The following is a 20,680-nucleotide window of genomic DNA, read 5'->3' on the forward strand; positions in this document are numbered from 1 at the left end:
AAGAGCATCTAGTCTTTCAGGATAAGAAAATAACAAGTAATGAATAGCGCTATCTTTCTTCTCTACTATGGATACTAGTAATAATCAATTTAACCTATTCAATCAATACTTTTTATCACTGATTATTTTTCTATTCATGTGTTTCATTTTTACAATATTTTTGCAGAAATTTAAGAAATGTTCGTATTTTGGGCAACCATCTGAGATTGTAGGATTTTTTTTTTATGTACTTTGGTTTTGAATGCTGCAGGTTTTCATGTAATTTGAAAATTATTATAAAATTATGAATCTGAAAAATTCACCATGTCCATGTCTCAACATGTGTTCGCATGTTGAGGTTACCCTAGTTCAATTTAAAATATTTCAATGTGCAAATCTTACAAAGTCATTGACTTTTCTTATTTTTATTGTTTTAATATTCATTCACTTATTAATCATTCATATAGGAAAGATTATTGAGCACCAGATAGAAAGAACCTCTGTGGCCAGGTGCGGTGGCTCACGCCTGTAATCCCAGCACTTTGGGAGGCAGAGGTGGGTGGATCACGAAGTCAGGAGTCTGAGACCAGCCTGACCAACATAGTGAAATCCCGTCTCTACTAAAAATACAAAAATTAGCCGGGTGTGGTGTCGCTTGCCTGTAGTCCCATCTACTCGGGAGCCCAAGGAAGGAGAATTGCTTGAAACTGGGAGGCGGAGCTTGCAGTGAACCTAGATGGCGCCACTGCACTCCAGCCTGGGCGACCGAGGGAGATTCCGTCTCAAAAAAAAAAAAAAAAAAGAAAGAAAGAAAAAACCTCTGTGCTTTCACAATTGCCATTCTTGTGTGGGAGACTGAAAACAAGTATGGAAATTACAATGTATGTTAAATAACAATATGGATTAAAGATGCAGATACCCATTAGTCACAACATGCATCATACACTGAACACTGAATACAAAGGAGGTAGTTACCAAGCTTTTAGCTCTCATGATGGGAAAAAGAGCACAGGAGAGTTTGGGAACATATACTGGGTACCAAAAGAAGAAAATCAAGCATAATGTATACCACTTTGGCCAATATTTACAATTTTAATTAACAGCAGTGGCAGAAGCAACATGATTCTTGCTAATAGAATAGAATTTTTCCCCATACAAAAATGTTCTCAATCTCTCCTCTAAAAATAGAGATCCAAACGTCTATTAGTCACCAAATCCAGCCCTGGGGGATACTGATTCTTCCTTAAGTTCAGTTGCAATTCCGCTTTTATATTTAGTCTCTAAAAATGAATTTATATGAATTACCAGTACTTTATGTAAATTAGTAAGTGAAGAATGAAGGAAAGATGAGAAGATAGTGGCTAATATATACAAAGATGTACATAATAAAGTCAGGAAGAAAACATAAATATGCATAGCTATTCAAGTTCTCTTTTCTTAAATGGGTCACAAAGTTGTAATTTGCATTTTTAACTTTCCCCTTCCACAAGTCATTCATTGTTTCCTTGCCCTCAACCAGCATTGAGCTGTTGTGATTTAAATCTTTATGAATGGGGCAGGTAGGAGACCTTATGGGTACTGTCTTTAGTTAGTTGATGTTGTTTCCTAAGGGGTGTTAAAAGATATTCCCCATAAAAGGAATCTCCTGAGATTCATACCTATGCCCTCATTTCCCTGGTGTTAAGCATTATTGTGTTAGACATTGTTCCAGATACTAAATGGCAGCGTGTTTCAACATTATGCCAGGAAATAGACGTAAAATGAAATTCTGAGATGAATTTTCTGACTTAACTGGGCTTGACTTGATAACTTTTTGCCACCCTGGTGATGGCTCAATTGACTCACATTGAGTGAAACCATGGTGGTACAGAGGGAATTTCTACCTAGGCTTCAATATGTGAACTTTTCCTCAGAAAGCGTGACTGCAGTGCTGCTGCGCGTCTAACCAGGCAGCAACAAAGGTCACCACTGGCTCACTAATAGGACTTTATATCCCCGGCAAACCAGCCAGCAACCTGATGGTAGAATAATTTACAGGAGATCCTTTTCAATATGAAGAGGCCAGAGATTTAGCCTCATAAAAATAAACTTACTAGATATGGATTATTTTTCTTCTCAATGCTTGCAATGCTTCTGTGAAAACTACCATCCTTTGACTTCCTGAATGGTTTATTTATTATAAAGATGTCCCAGGGCACTCACAAGGGGAAGATCTAGAAGTTGCTGCAAAATGTCGTGTCTGTGAAATCCATATGTTTGTATGCTGCCACTGCGAAAGAAGGCAGTGCTTTTTTTTTCATACTTTCTGTCTCAAAATCTCATACAAATATATCTTAGCAGAATGAGAATCACATTGAAGATTGTTTAAAAAAAAAAAAAAAAGTAAGTTTGATAAATACAGTACCAAGGTTTCTATCCCTTGCAATACAGAACAAATGACTGGAAGGTGTGCAAATGACTACCCACTGAAATATGGAAAGGCACTGAAAGGTCTTGCCCAGACAGGTAGCATGTATTTGTTTTTCCTTCCAGTCTTCTGCTCCTATGTCCATTGCCTGAGTCAGGTGCCTCTTTCATTATCTGCGGATTTCGATAAATCGTCTTAATTGGCTAATGCAACATGCAAACTACATTCAAGTTTTAAAATAGGTAACATATTTTTCTTAGGAATTGAGGCTTTCAAAAGAACTATCACAAACACTTCATATACTGAAAATTTGCTAATTAGATGCTAGGCACTGAGAATATAGAGTTTAATGGCCCAGGCTTCTGGACAAAGCATCCCATTGTAGGAAATGTAGCTTTTAAGAATACTGTAAAAAGTTTGATCAACACCATAAGGCAGAAATTTCAGCGAAGAGTATCTGATGTGATTTACAGAATAATATTTAAACACAATATATTGGTTCAATTGAATCTTGAATGATGAGAGTAAATTAGGTAATAAGACAAATGGGAAAGATGTAAAAAGATGAAAGTGGAATAGGTGCTAGTGCAACTGTGAAAATACATGCTCCTGATATAATTGGGATATTAAGGTGAGGTGGGAAACATCCCAGTCTGTGGAGAAAATGGGAAACTGCCTTTCCTCTTTCTGAAGAGGTTAAGATTTGTTGCACATGTAGGGAAAAAAATGGATTTATCTGCAATAGAACTGGACCACTCTACTGGGCAGAGTTGGTTGAAAGGGGAAGTTTTGCCAGTAAGAATAAAGCAGTTATACATAGAACTGAAATGGCCATTTCTTAGTTTATTTGCATTGCAATAAAGAAATGCTGGAAGCTGAGTAATTCATACAGAAAAGAGATTTATTTGGTTCATAGTTCTGTATGCTGTACACAAAGCATGGTGCCAGCATTTGCTTCTGGTGAGGATTTCACTTCATGGTGAGATTGGCAAAGGGGAACTGGCATGTACAGAGGTCACGTGGCAAAAGAAATCAGAAGCAAAAGAGAGAGAAGAGAGAGAAAATGGAGGTGCCAGGCTCCTTTTAACAATCAGTTCTCCCAGGAACTAATAGAGTTACTTATTCATTACCATGAAGGATGGCAACAAGCTGCTCGTGAGGGATCTGCCCCAAGACCCAAATGTCTCCCACTATGCCCCACTTCCAACATTGGGGATTACATTTCAACAAGTGATTTGAAGGGAACGAATATCCATACTATATCAGGTTGTATGTTCTTTTAATTTACATCATTTGCTTTTAGATTGTTTCATCTTTAGCAACTGCTATGTCTTGTGTAACCTGGAGGAAATATCCAACCTTAGATGATAAAGAGAAAATCAAGCAGAACCCATGATGGATAAAAGGCAAGAAAAGGCCACAAAAGCATATCTATCCTAAATTTCTTTTTATGGGCTGTTTCTAAGTTTTGGGTGGTCCAGCCCAACTCAAAGGAATCAAAATCCAAGGAGAATTTTGTGGATCATATGCTATTAATAAATGACAGGGTACATTTTCCAGTAATGTGTTCTATGATATATGGAATTATCAGACTAATAAAATTAGCTACAGAGTATGTGGTTAGTCAAAGACTTGATAGAATGAAGTCCTTATATTGGCTGTTTCCACCTCAATTCAGGTAATGTCAAAGCCTCTGTGACAACGATCTATTTTATAGATCCTTTTACTAGTAAAGGAAGTAATACTGAATAAGATGAAAAACTTAATAATAATAATAATAAGATGAAAGTCTAAATAAAAGAAGGTATCCATAGTAGAATATGTGATAGTCTAAAAGACTTATTTAACTTCATAATTCTTCATCATTTGGGAATAAATTAGTACTCAATTTTTTTGGAAAGTTCTAAAATATAGGTAGAATTATCTGATAGGCTTTGTGTAACTTGTATAGATAAGGGATCTGCATCTGTGTGCCATTGTATATAGGCTTGGTGCTATTCCTGCCACAAAAATTAGTCCCAAAGCTTGGAATTTAAACTTAACGCTACTGTTTTTGATGATACATTGATACTACAATATAATTTTTCTCTGTGACGCACTGAAAGGATTTTTTCTCTATCTAATTTTGAGGTTTTCCATCAATAGACACTTAGTGGAGATTTTCTTAATAAGAGATGGTTTTACATTACATGCTATAAAATCACAGTTCAAAATTACCTGAGTAAATTTATTTTCTTTAACAAGTGCTTTATAAATATTCATTTTAAAAGTCATGTTTATAAATTGAAATGGTCCTTTGTAAATGTCCAATTACAATCATTTGACAAGTATAAATACACTCTGTGGCAAACAATAGCCTGATTTATGCAGATCCCATTAGATATGACTGTGAACTATAATTATCCTAGTGGACTATAATTTTGCCTGCCCAGTCGTTCATAGAGTTTAATATACTCAACTGAGACTGAATTTTCAAAGCTGTTTGTAACAGTGGCAATGATATATGTGTCACCGCCCTTTCTAATTCTGCTTTTGCTTCAATAAATAATCTCAGCTAGGACCTCATTCATGCCATTTTGCTCAACTCAACAGGTTCGAAACAAATTAAGAATAATATGAATAGCAAGTCACTTTTGCTCAGCCTAAAGAATACTTGTCTTTGTGGGTATTTTTTCCTTTTCGTATATTTGGTCATTAGAGGTTAAATACATTGTTAGTTAAATTATTGCCTTGATGAAATAAATTGCCTATTTTGGAGAGTATTATACAAGGGTAAGAAATTGCACCCAAAACACGGAAGTCAAGTTTGAACAAAAAACTGCACATTTACTTTCCTATTTTAAATTCATGACCTATCCCTTCTCCTAACTTGGTAGATAAAATCGGTCTTTAAAATTTAATATGCTATTAGTAATTGCTCATACTAATGTATAACCCAACTTCATCACAAGAGAGCATGTAAATAGAGTCCCTTTAGCAAGATGTTTGCATGATACCTAAACAATCGGGGTAGTTCAGACAAATTACCCAATTTGGTACCATTCAAAAATTCAATGATGTGAACACAGTATTAAATAACACCATACTGATCCTAAACAGTTTCTATGATTGCAGTTTTTGAATTAACATTACAAATAGTTGTTGAATATAGCACTATTTTTCTAATTTTAGATGACACTCTGTGTAGAACAGAATCTATTGTCATAGAGCAATTATTTCATTTCTTCACAAACCAGCAGGAAGATTCAACTTAGGGCAAGTTTTCTTTCCACAATTTTGCTAGTATAATATTATTTTTTAACATTTTGTAATATAAAAGTAAGGTAAGCTTACAACAAAACAGAAAATTATAGAAGTGAATGTAGAAATCCTAAATTAAACTTGTAAAGGAAAAATACTTGTTTCACAATGCAAATCATTTTTTAAATCACACTCATTTATTAAAGCTGCTCTTCCCTGAAAATGCCTGCAAACTGTCATCAGTATTTGTTCCTAAGTTGTTTCTACAAAACAAACTCAATTGTTTAACGACACCAGCTTTTAGCATCTGCTTTTGTTATCATTATATGAGGCAGTGCTATGCTGTGGCACCCCTGTGCCTTTGGAACAAGAATGCTGGACCCTGGCCCTTTAGAACGAGTTATTGAGTTTTCTTGAATACAGTATTGTTTTCTATGCCAGTACAGGGATAGTGACATTTCTCTCACATTTTGCAGTTTCACTATGCCAGATGAATTTCAAAACAATACTAATTTTTCTCTAGACATATAATGGAAATTTAACAAAAAACACCCTTTCAGTTTGTATTTATAAACTTACCTCAATCTTAAAGTCAGTCATGAGCCCATAGGTGTCGGGGAATGGTATAGTGAAGGTGGGGATAAACGTGGATTTTAAGCAACATGTAGCACTTATAAAACCCAGAGACTGGAAAACTACAATCTTGTGATTTCAGGCAGGTGTGCAAGACTCTCCTTTGAGAGTTTTACTTCAGGACTTTGTTTCTTTCCCAAGAGGCTTCTAATCTCCTTTGCTTGCAGGTCTGCCCTAGCACCTCAGTTCCCTCCCAAAAGTCCATAAATGCCTACAACCTGACAAAGAGTTCAATTTAGATTCATCATAGGCTTCGGTATACAGGTGTGAGCCTCCATGCTTCACCCACAATCTTTCTTAATTCTATGTATACTTTTTTTTTTTTCTTTTTTTGAGAAGGAGTCTTGCTCTGTCACCCAGGCTGGAATGCAGTGGCACGATCTCAGCTCACTGCAACCTCCACTTCCTGGGTTCAAGCAATTCTCCCGTCTCAGCTTCCTGAGTAGCTATGACTATAGGCGCCCACCACCATGCTCGACTAATTTTTGTATTTTTAGTAGAGACGGCGGTTTTACCATATTGGTCAGACTGGTCTTGAACTCCTGACATTGTGATCCACCATCCTTGGCCTCCCAAAGTGCTGGGATTATAGGTATCAACCACCATACCCGGCCAATTCTGTGTATACTAAACATAATGATAAATGTAGTCTTATTGATTTTCCTCCTCTTTCCCTAATATTTGTTTTTTTTAATATATTTGTTATAAATATTTTTCTTTTTTACTGTTGTTTGTATTAAGTGTTTCTTTTGGATCACTTTATTGTTGTCTATATTAAGAGTTATTTTTTTTTCAATTTTATTTACTTGGAGTTAAGATTAAGTAGAAGTGGGTTGACACCCACATGATGTTTTTTTTTTTTTTCCACAACAATTGCAATGTGAGAAAAAATGCTAAGCTCTTAAATTACTGTGGTCTACATCCATTAAATTCTAGTCAGTTTTGAAGATGATGTATTATACTACCTCAAAGGATGCTTGTGATGAATTCCCTTGCACACTAAGAAATTACAGTTTCTATATAACTGGCTTCTATACATAACACAACCTTTGATCTATAATTTCTATACTCATGTTCAGGAACCACAAAGTCCCAGATTCCACATTCAAATGTCATTATTAATTGTTTTGCTGAGAATAAAATATATTTTGAGATAAAAAATAAAACACCAAAAACCAGTGTCATAGGTTCATTCATGCTCCATCTGTTGTTCCTCTCTCTCCTATGACAACCTCAAGGCACATTAAAAGTATTGAGTGTTCCCTAAAAAATGCCAGCACAATAGACCCACTCTGAGAGATGAAATCAGAAGAGTTCAAAAGTAAAAGGAATGTTTTCTTTCTCAGTAGGCTAGTTAATTGTATATACACTCATTTGATTGATTTTTAACACTGATGGAAAGAAAGTAACTTTTCAGTGCAGAAACAATTACAGCAGGAGCTGCTATCCTTTACTGAAGGAACAATGCTATTTATAAAGGAAGAAAATTACAAAGGTTTGTTGCCTGCTGCTAATTTTGCTAGGGCACTGAATTAGTATGATACTGCTGGGAGCTGCAGGAGACCTTTATGATACATGAGCAGGAAGGAGCCGACCTGATGAGTAGCATTAATCATCAACAGCTCCAGTTAGCGCGTGTGTCAACCAGAGGCCAGAGAGGGATTGCCCCGGGCCCCCACCCCCCAAAGTCAGTATGGAAGGTAATTCTAAGTAACAGTTAAAGTGACCCAAATCATTGATTAATTTTTGACTTGAATCATTTAGAGATAAGAAACTAAATTCTTGGTGGGAACAAATAGTTACATTAAAGGAAAATCAACAGTATAATTAGCTCATCTATATTTTCTCTTTTTAGCTTGGCATATGATTTGTGTATTTGCTACAGCTGCTGTAAGGAAGTTCCACAGACAGAGGGGCTTCAACAACAGAAATATGTTGTCTCACTTCTGGGTATTAGACATCTGACCTCGAGGTACAGACAAGCGTGGTTACTTCTGAAGTCCAGACTTCTCCCATGGCTTCTGGAGGTTTGCGGGCAACCTTTGGGACTCCTGGGCCTGGAGAAACATCACCCTCATCTCTGCTTTCATGTTTATATGGCATACACCGTGTGTGTGTGTGTGTGTGTGTGTGTGTGTGTGTCTTTTCCAAATTTCCCCTGTTTAGAAAAACATAAGATCAATCATGTTGGTTTAGAATCCACCGTAATGACATAGAGAGCAGCAGGAGGCAGTCAAATGCCTACGCAGATAGGAGCGGGCCCCTGGTGAAACCCTACCTCTGAGCCAAAGACAGTTTAAAGCCTGAGAGTCAAGGTACAAGTTAAATCCTCAGACCAAATTGAGAACCTGTCTTCAAGTTGGTGTGCTCTCCTCTGATTTACCCCTACCCTTTAACCATTTTACATATACCTACCCCTCACTAATTGGTTTTCTACACTGTTGTGCCAACTTTTGAGTGGTGTCTTTGCTTTAACCTTTTTTTGCATACTCACAAACCAATCAACATGCACTCCCCATCCTGTGTCTATAAAGACCACAGACTCGGTCACCAGAAGAGGAAACAGCCTGACTTCAGGGAAGAGACAATTTGACTTTGGGGAAGATGATCTGCGTTTCCTGTCCCCTCTCCATTTCCCCTCTCTGCTGAGAGTCATTTTCATCACTCAATAAAATTCTCTGACTTCACTATCCTTTAATTGTCTGTGTAACCTCATTCTTCTTGGATGCCAGAAAAGAGCTTGGGAACCACTAAGTGTGAGTACTCAGAAAGGCTGTCACACCAGCCCTTTGCCCTCACTGCAATGAGGCAAGGGGCCAGCTGAGCTGCTAGCACACTGCTGTTCGTGGATGGCAGAACTACATGAGAACTGTAACGCCTCTTCTGGGGCTTTGGGGTCACAGACACCTTCACGTGGGCACCACTGCATTCCCCTTGAGGCCATACACCTTGTCTGGCTGTTGGCCCTGCATGGAATTCATTCCTGTGTCAGAGGCTGGAGTGCTGGCCGGATCCCACACTCACTCACTAGTGCCTTTTCTGGCCGTGGGGCCTGTATGGAGCTTGCTCCTGTGTTGGCACCTGGAGTGGCTGTTCAGATCCTGCACTTGCTCACTAACGTGCTTCCTCCTCTAAGGGGTTGAGCACAGCAAGCTCCCTGCTGTGAGTCCGGCAAAGGGGCCAATAAAAATCCTGCAGCAACATCATTTTATGTATGTAAAGACTCTGCCTCCAAATAAGATCGCATTATGAGGTACTGAGAGGTAGGATTTCAACATATCAATAATATAATTTAGGGGGGCTGGCAAATTCAACTCACAATATGATCATAAACTAACTAGTGAATAAGTCAGAATTTTAATCTATAACCAAAACAATTTAAAGTTTGCTTGAGGGATGAAATATGCACTTATCAAAAAGTTTGTTGGGATAGAACATGGAAATCTATGCATATTAAAGCTCTCTTAAATATTTTCATATTAAAATGTTATTGTTATATTGGCTATAAAGGTAGAATCTCTGGAACCCAATTTTTTACATGAGAAAACCAGTGTCATTGTGCTTTGAAAATCTTGCAGAAATTACAAAGCCAAATCAGAAGCAGAACCTGATAGCGAGAGAGGAGGCAGTTAGAGGCTGGATAGACAGAGAGGAAGGTCTCAGGAGAGAGGCAATCATCACAGGAACACCTGCAGGACAGCACCAACACTGCCTCTGCAGCTAGCAAAATAAATGTGGTTAAGAGCTTCCTCTTACGCCAGGATATCTGCTTAGAAGGACTGTCCTAACCTAGGTACAGGCACAATACATCAATCTAAATGTCGTTAACTTAACCCAGTTCATTATAATGTCATTAACATGACATTAGCATTGTGGTTTTAGCCCCCCCATCCCCACCCATGGGTTTTGCTTAGGCACTCATAGGTTAACACCTAAGATGGAGTCACTATGGCCAACTCCAGGCATGCACAGATGCAACAACCCTAGGAGGGAATTTTACCCCTCCCGTTAAGACAAAACCCACAGAAGACTTCTTTTTTCTTCCACATGAAGGGCCCCAATTACAGATGCCCTGGCAGCAACCCACTTCCAGAGTCCCCTCTCACAGCTGAGAGCTTTCCTTTCACTTAATAAATCCTACTCTACCTTACTCACTCCCCAGTGTCCATGTGCCTTCTTATTCTTGGATGTGGGGCAAGAGCCCAGATCTCATTGAACTCCAGGGGCAAAAGGAGACTGAAACACTAGTACTGTATAAATCTTAATGGAACCCTTGCAACAGAGGGCAGGCACAATTTACTCTTTCTAGGTGTGTTTTGTAGTTATCAGATCTTTCACCTTTTGGTGAAACATGCAATTACACCTTAGCTGATCTCTTTCACCTTCCGGTGAAACATGCAATTAAAACTTACCTTCCAGTGAAACATGCAAAATTAGAAAATATGAAATTTTTAAAAAATTGCAATATGAGTTAAATTATCATGTGTTACTTGTGAAATGAAGAGTAAATTTTAAATATACACATTGTACCTCTATGAGCAAATAACATTTTTATCAGAAAAGCAAACCATTGTCAAAGATAATTCACATATTGCGTGTCAGTGCTCAACATAATCGTATTTTAAATTTCATAAGCCATGTAACATCTCCATTGTTATAAAACCGCTACAGGAATAACTGCATAAAGAGGTTATTTATCATTTTTTATGTGATAAATACCAATGTGAACATGATAATGCTTTCAATCTTCAGTGACCATGTTGGACATATCTTGAAAACACATTTACTTTCCACAACATCCATGTATTCTGGGGTTGACAATTATACTGATAGAAAACTGTTCCCAAGGCAGATTAAATTTGGAGGTTTTTTGTTTGTTTTTTGTTTTGTTTTACTTTTATTGCTTTTTAAGCCATGCAGCGGTGGGAAGCCTATTTGCATATTCATAGTCTTTCTTCAATCTGGTTTAGAATATGGAATTTTTGGCTCCCTAAGGCTATTTCTAATGGTTAGGTACACAGTCGCAAGTCTGACCACTGGCCTACTCTCATATTCAGCTAATTATGTCTCACAAGAAGATCTTGACACAGTCACAACATTTTGCAACTTGTCTTTTCTCCAGAACATTTAAAGCTTTTCTAGAATATTGTGTATCCTGCTGCTGTGCCATTTGCCGGTGCTGAGTCAATTGAGAGACTTTAATGCATTATATTATGATGAAAGCAGGCCATGGTTGCCAACATGAAATAGTAACTACAATACAGTGATATAACTTACATGAGAGCTTTATAAGTTTGATAAGTTTGTCATGCCTATTTTTTTTATTTTACTAAACTGTCTTTAGAAGCAGATCTATAGACATTAATATTGTTTTTAGCAATGAGAGTCTATATTTGTAAAATAGTTTTGAAGAAAAATATGTACCAGAATGCTAAAATAATTTTAAGTATTAGAATCTCATAAATTGCCAATTTTCTTTATAGTTAAAGTTACTGTGCTTACCAGAGCTAATTCCCTGCAAGACCTAGCAGAATGTGTTCCACGTAATAGATAGTCAGCAAATACTGATTGAATAAAACTGTTATGAGAATAATCAATAATTACTTCAAGCTTTAAAAATGCACTAGACTCTTTCAAAGTGCTTAAAATTAATTATCCTATTTAGTGATCATAACAGCGGTGGGAAATAAGTATGTACTATTATCGTGCCCATTTTGAAGAGGAGAAAAACGCTACATAACGTGCTAAATGTAACAAAGAGAGTAGAGATAGGTTTTACACTCAGATTTTGATTTAGCTTCAGAACCCATACTATTACAATGATTATGCCATATTCCTTTTTAAATGTGAAGATATTTAAAAAATAAAAGAGTTGGAAAACGTGTTTTGTTTTTATTACAGAATAATCTTATATTGCAGAGTAGCATTGAACTTCTTGAAAAAGTTCCATGGAATTGTTAAAAAAAAAAAAAAAAAAAAAAATGCCTAGGCTGGGTCAAGGCAGCTTGGGTGTTTTCTTTAATGAATTTATGTTTAGGATTATGAGCATCAGATATATTTGCAATTATTTAGCAGGTATGAACTTTCATAGGTTCTCACCATGAAGAATCTTTAAATAGACAAAAATGTAAATGTTAAGTAACAACTCTCCTCTGCAAATGGCCTCAGTGCTAAAGTTTTTATGTTTTTAGGGTTATTCGTGTGTGGTACATCAATCATGGAAAAGAATTATGGATTATCTACTTGCAAATCACTACTCAACAGATTTTTGTAAAACCTCATTATTTTGACAAGGTCCAACTTATCCTGAACTGTTATTTCAAATATATAAAATATATATAATACATGGAGATATGATTATACAGAGTAGAAATAAACCCTGTGACATTATATGACCCCTTGTGTTAATTTTGATAACAATATGTTAATTATTTGACCATACTTGAGTCATATGTCCTGGCACCAAAAGCATTTTCTCATTTAAAAGCCATTATTACTTGTAAAATTGACTATTATGTGTAAGCAATGTTATGTATTTGTTTCATTTTTAGAATATCTCAATTTTATATGCTTTTAATGAAAATAAGTTTCTTAAAAAATTGCTATTGATTTTTAAAGGGTGAGAGAGAGCAAATAATGAGAGTTTAAAGTAAGCAGTGACATGTCTAGATTTTTAAACAAGATTTTATAGCTATAACAAGGAGGTAGATATGGTTGACATGTGAATTTGAGGAAGAAATCCAATGTAAGGAGAACAGAGGAGGAAGAGACACCACTGTATTTGGCAACTGGTTGTTTATTTAGAATTGATTTCCTGTGCTAATCCCAACTGTCGTAGAATTACTCAGTTAAAGGCTCTTTTGATGGGGGCTGATTTATCCTGATCCATGAAATTATAAAGTATTTATGACTGCCTGATAAATCAAATTTGGGGATTTTAAAGTAAAATCACATTTGTAAAATGGATCAGAGTAAATATGATCAGTTGCATTTGTACAATTCTGAGATTTCTAGTCGTCTCAGTTAGTCTGGGTAGCTATAACAGAATATCATAGACTAGAATGGCTTAACAACATAAATTTATTTCTCATAGTTCTGAAGGTTGGGAAGTCCAAGATTAGAGTGCCACAAAGATTGGGTTCTGATGAAGGTCTTCTTCCTGTTTCACCAATGGCCGTCTGCTTGCCGTGCCTTCACGTGGAGGAAAGTAGTTAGAGGTGAAGGGAAAGCTGCTCCTTTGCCCTCTGAAGTGTCACTGAAAATCAAATGACAAAAGTTTAATAGGAAAAAAGGCATAGGAAATTTATTTTAATGTGCATAGCACATGCCAATTGCAGTAGAAAAATTACTGAATAATCCAATAATTACTCAATAACTTAATTGGGTGTAGATGCTTATATATTTCTTTTTTTTTCATAGGAGAAAGGGAGATGGGGAAATATGGATGATTTTAAATGAGATATTATTATTTTTAAGGGGATTCAATGGGCTTGGAGAACACACAGTGTCCTGGAACAACGTCTGTTGGGCCCACGAAGCAGACAATGGTTTGTGACAAAAGCCTGTCCAAGTGTAACAGACTTCAGCCTTTCTGCAAGATAGCTTAAGTTAATGAAAACTCAGGGCAGGAACCTGAAGTAGTTGTTTTCTTCCTTGGTGGGTCTGAACTTTAAGCAAATAAGAGGATATCAGAGTAAACCTTCTTCTAGCATCTGCTGGATTCCAAGAGTCTTTAATTTAAAATAATCAGCATACCAGGGTGCTATATTTGAGGTTTAAACTCCTTGTTCTTTCACAGTGATAGAGGAAGCAAGCTCTACACTGTCTCTTGTTAGAAGGTCACTAATCCCATTTATGAGTGCTCTACCTTCATGACCTAATTTTTGCCCAAAATCTCCATCTCTGAATACTACCACGTTGAGGATTAGATTTTCAACACACAAATTTGAGGTGGGGGGGACACAAACATTCAGTCTACAGCATTACTTCTTTTTGCTTAAATTGTGTCAACCATTGTGTTGAAATCCTGCAACCAAAATATGAAAGAATTTCTTTATTGAGCACTAGTTTACCTTCTTCTGAAAACAACCACACATGGGGGCATGGTGTGTAGTATTGTTGATTTATGTTTAAAATAGTGAGATAAATACATGTTAGGGAAGAGATATGAATGTTGTGAAGGACCGAAGCATGCTTGGACTATTGGTCTGTGCATTTTGGAAAGGTTGTAAATATCACTCATTACATGATGTACCCCAATACAAAAGAGTGAAGTTGTTGCGGGGCATCTACTAATGAATTCATATCAACATTTATAATGGGCTGAGAAGTAATTTAGTCAAGTAGAATTCTCTCATTTCCAACTACATAAGAGAAGACAGCCTTCTGGGTCTGGGCCACCTATTCAATATGAGTCTTGACTGAGATTGTATCTCCATTTGCAAGAAGAGCATCACTGTCCAGTGCTCCAGGATTAATCACTTGAAAGACTTGGAGATAGGTTTCCTCTGTTCAGTGGAACTGGCAGCAAGAGCCCCCATTTCACTGGGGAATTCATTTCCCTATAACTTTATTGGGCTCCTTAGTGTTGCAGGATGCTTGGGGTGTTGCTTTTCTCGCCAAAATCTGTGATTGGTGGTACCATTGCCTGAGTTTTGCAAACATTCCACCCATTTGGCCTGGCAGGCTGTGCCTGACTCACTCTACCGTCCTGAATCCCATGCCTCCAAGAGAGACTGTGAGTCAGGTATGGAGCTATGAGGGGTGTGTGAGCGAGTCTGGGGTTCGGCCACTGCACAATGTGACATGCTGGCTGCTGCCACTGGGAGGGCAGCTCCAGGTGCCGGCATAGGTGCTGGCATAGTCACCAGCTCTGTGAGGCTGTGCTTGGACCAACAACACCGCAAGCAGTTTGGAATGGTGGTGCATTGGCGCCCAGAAGCTTGGAGATGCCAGGAACCGCAGGGCCCCAAAGAGGGAGTTACATTCCTGACTCGGGGAGCTCCCAGCTCTAGGCTCCCTGAAGGGCCACAGCTTTTCTCTCCCTCTCTTTGCCCACAATATGGTGAGCAAGGAGCATGTTTCAGCCCTGTTTGTGTTACAGCTCTTTTAGCCTTGCCATTCTGCAGGTCCCAATTTCTTGTCCTGTGACCAGGAAGAATGAGGTATGCAGACAAGTGGAGGGTGAGCAAGAGGAAGAGGAGCTTTATTGAGCAATAGAACAGCTCAGAGGAAACCTGCAGAGGGTAGCTCCTCTCTGCTGGGCAAGGCATCCCGATTAGAGTTCAGCTCTCAGCAGAGAGGGCAACTCTTCTCTGTAAGCAGGTCCTCACGACCAGTGTTCAGCTCTTAGCACAGAGTGTAGCTCCTCTCTGCAAGCAGGCTGTTTCAACAAGTGTTCAGTTCTCAGCAGAGAGGGTAACTCCTCTCTGCAGCTGGCCATCCCCTCGTCTGCTCTTCCCTCGTTGAGCCTAGAGCCTTCATGGGCCTCAGAGGGGAGGAAGTGTGCACCGATTGTTCCATGGGAGGCAGTGGGTGAGCCCAGAAAAGGCTCCACAAGTTCCCACTCTGGCCCCTGGTACTGGCACTCCAGCCCCCAGCCTTCAGACCAACACTGGTCTGAAGGTGGGGCCTCACTGGGGACCTGCTCACTTCCGCCAAGGAGCCTATCTGCCTTCTGCTGTTGTTCATAGTGCCCAGGCTGCTTGCACCGAAGGGCACCTGCAGGTCAGTGCTGAGCTGCCCTCAGCACCCCTTTGGCTTGCCCCTGTGCTAGTCAGCACCCAAAGTCCAGAGAGGAACGAGACAGCATGGGACCAGCGTGTCAATGCTGCCCCAAGCGTTCGCACACCCGGCTGGTTTGTGACAGCACCTGTGCTCGGCCCCAACCCCACTCTGAGACTGGAACTGGGGAGCAGACACCCTGAGCTTGTACGGGAACGGGGAGCTTTCCTGGGCCCCTGAGGGTGCCGACCGCAGAGATGCCCGGGTCTTATTCCTGGGAAAGTGGGGCTCTCACCCACTTTGCAGAGCATGCAGGCAGCCCTAGTTATGCCTCCTATCAGCCTAGGTTAGGGGCTCCAGGTCCTTGCTGTGCCTGGGCTGGCTTCTGGGGCACGAGCAACATCACTGTGAGCTCCCTCTGTGGCCCCAATGCTCAGTGGCGGCCTGGGGCTCCCAATCATCTAGCTGGGGGCTCTACCCAAGGGCATCTCTGGGAGCGGATTGTGGGCCCCAGGCCTGGCAGTCCAGAGTGTCAGGCTTGGTGGTCACGCTGATGTGGGGTAGAATCTGCGGATGCAGACCCAGGAAGCCCAACCCAGAGCCTTCTGAGGCACAGGAACCCAGCGCCCTCGGTAAAGTGTCTGCAGAGGCCATACTGCTGGCCAGGTCGCGGGCCATGTCTCTGAATCGGAGCGCCACTCCCACTTTCCAGCCTGGGCCGCCGAAGCACTGCACCAGCTCCACAACCCGGGCCCCCAGTCCCCAGGCTCCGCGTACAAGCGCGGCACCGCCTCAAGCCCAGCTCCACCTCGGGGGTCCACCTCTGCCTTACTGTGCCGCTCCCCTCCTGGCAGGCAGCTAGGCCTGGCCCCCTCGCGTTGGCCCCAGGATGGCGGGCTCCAGTGGGGCTCCCGCTTGTCCTTGCACCGTGGAGTGCAGCGCTGCCCTGGGCCCAGCTCGGCCTCCTCCCCTTACTCTCCCTGCAGCAGCCGCTGGCGAGAGTGGACCAGGGTCCAGTGCTACAGAGACTCCTGACCTGGGAGCGGGTTCTCCTTGGCCCAGCAAGGATGAGGGCATTGCAGTCTGCCGCCTAGGGGACGCAGGGCACAGGGTACCCACTGCCGCCACTGCTGCTCCCGCAGCCTGGCACCACTGCCCACACCTCCCCACTCACGACGGCCACTGCTGCAATCAAGAGGAGGGCAGAACTTGGTGTCTTTGGTGACAGGCTTTAAACCATATAAACCTTGCTTCCACCATAACGGGGCAACCATTTTAAGAGACTGCTTTAAGAAAATCACTTTAAGAAAATAATGTATATATGCTTTCTGACAGTGGCAAGAGAAGCGATGGTTGTGCTCCATCGTTTACACTCGAACTTTTGCCCCACCCTTGGCTTCACCTCAAATGATTGATTCAACCTGCCTAGTGACCAGTGAGAAGTCATGAAGGGGTTCTAATCTCTATCTCTATGCAAATAGAAAATGTCTTTTGTTCATACTACCATTTGGTTAAGGAGCACACGTTGCCCATTATGTAGCACTTAGCTGAGAGTCTTTTGAATCAGTTTCCAACTGTAGGTCGTTCTAGAAAAGAAGAAATGAAGGTGTCCTTATTTTGTAGAATACCAGCCACCTATATCTTCCCTTTATAGAAGAAAGCGGATTGCAGATTTCCCTGTATTATCCTAAGCAGCACTGTGAAACATTCTCAGAAGAGTGATTAGAAAACTGTGATCATCACTGAGAGGACAGCCAATTTGCATCTGTCCTCCTCTCTGGCCATCAGGATGCAAGACATATGACCCTTCTGATTTTTTCCCTGGGACCCACCTTGGTTCATAAAAGTATTGCAGCTTTATGTAGAACCCAAATGGCTTTTTAATAGGCTTCCCAGAATTTCCCTGGAACACAGAATAGAAGGTGTCATTAGGGAACGCTGTGCCTTCACAGCAGTGAATGGTGAAATCTGTGAATTCAGACAGCAGCTTATCCACAGTTAAGAAAAACATGATATTGTATTCATCATGTTTTTCTCTCTAGTGCCACATTCTTAAGGCTTAGGGACTGAAAAATGTCCCCTAGCTCAGTTTCTGTCAAAAAATATCCTCTTGGTCTTTGGCAAAAGTATCAAAATTTCTTGAAACAATTCTTTTTGAACAGGTCTAGATTCTACAAGAGCTAGCATATTAGGCTCTAAGGACACTGTAAAAAAAAATAGTTGCTATAGTTTTATAATATTACATCATATTTCAGCAAAATAGTTTATCTAAAGATGTCTTAGTGTTGGTATTTAATTGTAAATTGAACTATTGCAAAGAATCCGATCATTTTTGTGGTATTTCAGAATTTTTTCTTGGCACATGTATTCACATATGTAGAGTTACTGAGTCTAATATATAAAAATTTCAATGGATATTGATATTGTAAAATTTTCCCCAAATATAGTACCAGTTTAAATTCCTACTTATGCAAAAGAGTGCATGGTTCTCTTTGTCCTCAATAAATTTGCCTAGGCTCATTAAATATGTTTTATTTCACTAAGGAAGTATTTTTCTGCCCTTTATAGTAAACATTACATTTTTAACTAGAAAAAAACTTACTAGATATTTGTCACTTTTGTTTTCTTCTTGATGGTATATATGCTCATGACCTTACAATACTGTATATTTATTTGCTGTGTTAGCATGCTGGCAGTAGTGCTGGCTTTTTTGAGATGGACTAATCCACAGTGGAACATGTACATGGAAGGTTCAGGGAGAGCAGAAGCTGAGGTTTCGAGGAAAGTAAAAGTTGAAGGGAAAGTTCTAGGACCTATGCCAAGAAGTCGTGAAAATAGGGAGTTTGAAGTTCACACACTGAGGGAAAAAGTGGGCCAAGGGCCTGAAGGTCTTAATGATACTAAAATAGTTATTTTAAATGAAAGAGGAAGCCAGAAGGAATAAGAAGTCTATTTTCATTAAAGGCTGGACAATGAAGTTTATGCTTATTGTTTAAGTACTTCTGGTGATGCTGAGGTTCATGGAGCTGTGATAAGAATAGAGTGCCAAAGTGAGGTGACAGGGGAATCACTGGGAATGAAATGAAGAGTGTGGGGCTACTGGACATAACATATAATTCACACATTCAAGTTAATGGTAAAAGTTGTTGTGAAGTCTCTGTATCTGAAAATAGAGATAGATAGTAGAGAAATATTCAGATAGCCTAAACTTCAAAGCCCTTTTTCTCACAATGAGTGAACAATTATTTTGAAGCCATAATGGATAGTCACAACAATGCTAGAGGGTCCTTCCAGCAAGGTAGGATTTAGAACATAAGATATTTTATAAGACTGCGAGACAAATATTATGTGCAAGATAGTGTAATATGAATTTTTCCCATTCTTTCTTTGTCAAGTAGAATTGAATTAAACATTTTTTGTGTCTGTCAAAAAACTACATGGGTGATTTTGCATTTAAAAACATTATGAGGCATATAATACCATCTGGTGCTTATTAGTGATGCTAAGTTTGATCATTTTACTGGTGTTGTCTGTTAGATCCCTCTATTGGAAAGGAAAGATTTTCCTTTGGCATTATATAAATAATATGTAGGATGACACTTCAAACCTGTATAAGTGGATTTTAACATCCCTGGATAATTTTCTAAGTCTATTTTCTTCCTACATCTTAGCTAATATTCTGTTAACAAAGAGCTTTCCTCCGTCATTATTTTTTTTTTTCCTTTTTTAGTAGTAGCTTAATGAACTCATGCATAATATGTTATAATTCAGAGTGTTATAACTGGTCCTCTCACTATTTTTGTGATGAACAATTATCTCTAATTTGGCCCATGGGGTCCCCTTTCTAGTTGGGTCCAGTGTACTTTGACATGTCCCCATTTTTATTTTTATTTTTTTTAAGAGTGTTCATGCTTTCAGGATCTCTTATTCATTTAGAGTCATTCTGTTAGGTGTAGTGAGGTATAGATTCCACTTTTCCTTTTTTAAAACAGTTGTTACAACAGTGTTCACTAAAAATTAAATTTACTAATGAGAACTCTTTACCAGAGAGTTTATCATTGATTTAGTGTATATTTTAGGTGTGTGTATATACACACACACACACACACACACAATGCAGTTCTTAAAATGAACTTTTCTTTTTTCGTAAGAGATTATATTATTGGGACTCAAGTTATAATTGGCCAACTTCATTCAATAGGCAGCCTTTATATGTAAAGAGAGCAAATATATATTTTGAAGGCATTGTATCCAATAATCAATTCTCCTTTCTCTCTTTCTTAATCTCTTTTTCTTAATCTTATTTTACATTTGATCTTAATCTTACAACACATAGATACAAATAATAATGAGAAGAAATCAATTTTTTAGTCTCATTTATACCTATTTTGGTGCAAAAATTTTGAGAAACAGTAAAGTAAGTGTCACCCTGGTTAAAACGTTATCTCATTTGCTTTAATATCATGCCCCCATTGTTTTGCATTTGTCTTAAATAATCTTACTTAAAAAATGTTTTTCTACTTTAATATTGTCAAAATGATGCATTTTATGCTAACAATTTTACTAGCATGGCAGGCAAAGGGGTCATTTTTAAAATGTTAATTCTCATGTAGAAAACTGTAAGAAGAATGCAATAGAAATAACATATTTTTGCTTTATTTATTAAGCTTTAAACTAGTAATGAATTTGTAGAGTTGT

General features: G+C 38.9%; 1 long non-coding RNA gene across 1 annotated transcript in view; it reads right to left on the bottom strand.

Moving 5' to 3' along the window:
• Positions 1–226: 226 nt before the first annotated feature.
• The window catches only part of LOC119621788 (uncharacterized), a 424,175-nt gene continuing 403,721 nt past the window's right edge, over positions 227–20,680 (bottom strand). The window contains exon 4 of the long non-coding RNA XR_005238404.2: positions 227–2,559. This is a non-coding gene — a long non-coding RNA (uncharacterized lncRNA). The remainder of the gene's footprint in view (positions 2,560–20,680) is intronic.

Source organism: Chlorocebus sabaeus, chromosome 7 (genome assembly GCF_047675955.1).
Source record: "Chlorocebus sabaeus isolate Y175 chromosome 7, mChlSab1.0.hap1, whole genome shotgun sequence".
Classification (NCBI taxonomy): Eukaryota; Metazoa; Chordata; class Mammalia; order Primates; family Cercopithecidae; genus Chlorocebus; species Chlorocebus sabaeus.